Raw genomic sequence first — 4,805 nt, forward strand, 5'->3', positions numbered from 1 at the left:
AAACATAGAAATTATCGCCTTGAACGCCGTCAAAGCAGGCCGACCGAGTATGACATTGTATGAAGGTTTGGGCATGTCCACAACTAAGAATCGTACCATCCTTGTCCTGCTGCTAGCAGCATTAGCACCCAGAATTATTGGCAACTCCACATAACCTAACGGCATGACCATCTCTCCCCCGAACCCAAACAAAGGGGCATTTGTTGGCTCAATACGAACTTCGATTCCCATGTTTTGAAGGCATTCCTTGTACAAGATGTTTACAGCACTGCCCGAGTCTACAAAGATACGGTGAATAATGCAACCGGCAATGTCTGCCGTGATTACCAGCGCATCATCGTGCGGGTACATTAACGTGCGCAGATCCTCTGCCCCGAATGTGATAGCTGGGTCCTCCGCCGCGCTTGTAATCTCCATGACCCGCTTAGGATAATATCCCGATTTGACTGCCCGCACCACCTGTTTCTTAGCCCTGTTCGATGTGGGCATCCCATTCTCTCCACAAATCATATGAACTTCCCTCCGATATGGGAAAGGGGGAGCTTGTCTTTCCGGTCCTTCTCTGCGGTTATCTCGATTGTCATCGGGCCTACGATCTCTGTTATTTCCCTGCTCTTGTCGCTGATCACGGTTATTTCTCTGATCCCTCTGATCTCGTTGATCCCTCTGATCTCTCTGATCATTCCGCCTCTGGCCCTCATTTCCTCTGTCGATGAACTGGTCGAGGTATCCCTGACGCACCAGCAGCTCCAATTGGTGCTTAAGATGTCCACAATATTTCGTGTAATGTCCGAAAGAATTGTGATACTCACACAACTTGTTATTAGACCCTTCCTGTGGCGGCCCAGTTCGGTAGGTTCCCGGTGCCCGAAAGAACGGCTGATCCTTTATCAAATGGAAAATTTCCTCTTGTGGTTTATTCAAGGGCGTGTATTCAGTAAATCGCGTAACCTCATTCACAGTGCGTTGTTGATGGGATGGCATTCCTCCCTGGGGTGGGAGTACCCTGGGAGGCAACCCTCTGAACGGGGCCCTTTCCTGATGTCTCTGTCTCTCGGGTGCTTCCTCGGCTTTTTTGACCTTATGTTTGTCATTTTCCACTTTTCTTGCCATCTTGGCATCCTCTAACTGTAAGTATCCTGGCAGCCTTGCCATAATGTCATCAAAATCCTTTGCTGGTCGGATTTGCAATTCATCAAAGAAGATCCCTGGCCTTAGTCCTCGGACATAGGCGCAATTTTTGATTTGCGATTCTGCCTCCGGCACCTCCAGAGCAGCAAGATTAAACCTCGCCGTGTACTCCCGCAGCGTTTCCCCCTGCTCCTGCTTAATATCCATCAGCGAAAGAGCTGACTTTCCTACCCTCCGTGAACTCGCGAACTGACGCAAAAAGCGAGTCTGTAGATCTTCAAAAGAGTGAATGGAATTCGGGGGAAGCGTCCCAAACCATAACTGAGCCGGTCCGGTCAAAGTAGTTGAAAAGATACGGCACTTGATACCCTCCGTGTACATATGCAGCGTGACCAACCCTTCAAACCGATTGAGGTGCACCTCCGGATCGGTAGTGCCATCATAATCCAGCGAGATGGGCTTGTAGCTTCTGGGTAGGGTATCTGCCAGAATATCATCAGAGAAAGGACTACGGTTGCTGACGGGGTGAAATCGTGAAATCTTAGCCCTCTTGTCCCCCTTATGCCTCCCCTGCTCCCTTCTGTCCCTGGGTGCGTCACGAGCATGGCGCTTGTGAATTCTATATTCAGGTCTGCCAGAGGAATACTCCGGTTCCCGTTCCTCTGATCTCTCTGTGTAGCGCGATTTTTCTGATCGATGGGACTTCTCTACCCGGTGTGATTTTCCTGACCTTTATTCCCTGTCCTCCCTCCGGGATTTCTCCCTCAGTGATTCCTCCAGATCCTGGAGTTGGTGTTTCAGCTGGGACACTTGGTTTTTCAACCGTGCCTTCTCCTTTGGTCTCTCTTCCTCGAACACAAGGGAGACGGATTGACTATCAGACTCGTCAACCCTCTCCTTTCTAACAACACTGTTGAGTCTGACACGGCTTCCTTCTGGTCTTCTTTCCACTTCCCTGTCAGCGGGGTCCCCTTGTATTTCCAGAGGCATCGCAGCCTGTTTGTTGATTGCCAAAGTGTTTGCCTCCTGGGCAGCGGGAGGTGGGGCCTCAATGCCCTGCGGGTTTGCTGCTCCAACCGGGGGAGCTACAGTAGGAATGATAGACAGCATCGGAGTTCCCATTGCCTGGCGCATGTTAGCGTAACTGAGCAAGGCCATCATCTGCTCTGCCAACCCAAAGTTAATCGATCCCCCACCAGATGTGGGGGCCAAGCTCGGCACCTCTGATCCTGGTGTCACCAGAGCAGACCTCTGGAAGTTACCATTCAATCCCACCAGCGGAGTAGCCGAGACAGCGGGGAATCCAGGTGGCGTAGCGAAGGTTGTGTTGCCCTGCAAGTTGTTGAACAAAGAGGTAGGCACCTCAGTGGTGAGCGCAGCGGAATCGAACTCCTTTTCTAGGTTGCGGTGTGCATCAGAGGATCCCATGGTACCTACACATAAACAAAGTGAGAAACAATCCCAACGACGAAAGAATAAACCCTCCGTTACCGATTGGAGTCCCGATATAAGAAATCCAATAAGAAATCCCGGCTACCGGTACAGAGACCGTTAAAAAATTCCCTACGCAGTAACTCTGTACACTGGGAAATAAACCCAGGGCATAGATTGAGAAAACAGAGCCCGCATAACGGCGGTTTCCCCCGTGAACCCACACCAATGTCCGGCAGAGAAAACAGAGCACCCAGAGAACCAAAATAGGAAAACCAAAGATAGGCAAAAACAGGGTAACCACCAACAAACTTATTAGCGTAATACGTTAGAAATGATAGATAAATAAGAGATATGTAAGGAAATGAACATCATAACCTACAATTAACACGGTCATGCATTATAACAACAGCAAAACCTTCAAGCAATTAGAATTATCATGGCAATCAGCCAGATTAGCAACATGATGCGTTAACCAGAGCACAAAACGAAGATTAGTTTACGAGAACATGAAGAACATCAATAATTATTTCCCTTAAGTGAAGATCATCCGCAGATCAACAGCATGAGCCTCACCACAACAGAAACAAAGTGTTAATCATCATATTACCGAGGTAAAACCCCCGCATCAACGACAACAAACCAGGATAACCAGTGACAATGTAATAACCAACACATTATCGATGCAAAACCCATAGATCCGCAACAAAAAAACCCCAATATAACAGGAACAGAGCATAACTCCCCAATTCATCGGTCGAAATCGAAAACTAGCCGCAAAAACGTGGAAAACACTGATAAATACCTTCCCTTAAACGAAAAACATCTGCAACAGACTATCACCCTCCGATCCAACAATACAAAACGAGGATTAATTGCCAAGACATGGGAAGTAACAGTAATTATCATCCTCAAGCGAAGAACACCCACAGATCCACAACACAAGCCCAATCATAACAGAAACAAAATGCTAATCGACGTACTATCGGTGCAAAACCATGAATTAACAATAAAAACCCCACGCCTACCAAAAACAGGATAGTACCCGACAAATCCTTAGTATAATTCTAAGATTATCGTAGAAAATACGAGGATCATCCGCAATTACCACGTTGACATGTAAAACAGCCATACGCAAACAGCATAAACCCAAGATATCGGGGATCCGTAAGAAAACGACTGACATAATCAAAACAGAGCATCAAACCACAATTTCCTCATGCAAAACATTAGATCGGTGACGAAAACGTCAATTCTACAAGGATACCCTTTATCCGCGGACAACCAACCCGAACAAACAGTAAATAGACGTAAATTTCCCCTGATTCCTGAATTATGCCCGTCACCACCTTTACCCATGCACCCAAAACATAAATCAACGCAGATCATAGAGGATTAGCAACATATTAACCTAGAAAACACAATTAACCGATCAAAAACAGTTGGGTGCCCGAATTATTGGCTCCATCGGTGCCGACGCCCGCAAATCCGATTGGATTTACAGATCTGCGTACGCCGGCGACCGTAACCTCACGTCTTAATTCAGTAGCCTTCCCACAGACGGCGCCAGTTGGTGAATTAAGAACCAACACCTAAACTATAAGATGTAAAGTGTGGACTATACCTAGTAAATTTGATCGGAAAGAGTGAAGTGACGATCGGAGAATTGAGCACGAGAGCAAAATATAACTGTTGTATTCAAAAATAAATGATAGCGTAATTGTAATACATGAGCTGAGGTCTATTTATAGAGTACAGGGAAGGGTAAAATGGTAAAATTGGTGTAAGCGCATGCATTTGGCGTGGTCGAAGGGCATATCCGGAATTTCATCTTTACGCGGGAAGCCTTCCGCGTTTCTGACGATCCCTCTGATGGAGGTGATCTCTCTGGCGTGGATGACTTCTCTGACATGGAGGACTTCTCTGATGTGGAGGACTTCTCTGACGTGGAGGACTTCTCTGATGTGGAAGACTTCTCTGGCGTGGAGGACTTCTCTGGTGTGGAGGACTTCTCTGGTGTGGAGGACTTCTCTGACGATGATGACTTCTCTGGCAAAAGCCATTCCTCTGGTGGATGAGTTGTCTCTGATGGATGAAATCCCTCTGGTAAGAATGATTCTTTTGACCAGTATGATTCTTCCGGCGAGGATGATTCCTCTGATTTATATCCTTTCTCTACTCTACACATATTACTCCTCATCAAACATACTAATGTTCGATGATATATGCGTAGAAAAGCAAAT

The sequence above is a fragment of the Salvia miltiorrhiza genome, chromosome 1 (assembly GCF_028751815.1).
Source record: "Salvia miltiorrhiza cultivar Shanhuang (shh) chromosome 1, IMPLAD_Smil_shh, whole genome shotgun sequence".
NCBI classification, from domain to species: domain Eukaryota; kingdom Viridiplantae; phylum Streptophyta; class Magnoliopsida; order Lamiales; family Lamiaceae; genus Salvia; species Salvia miltiorrhiza.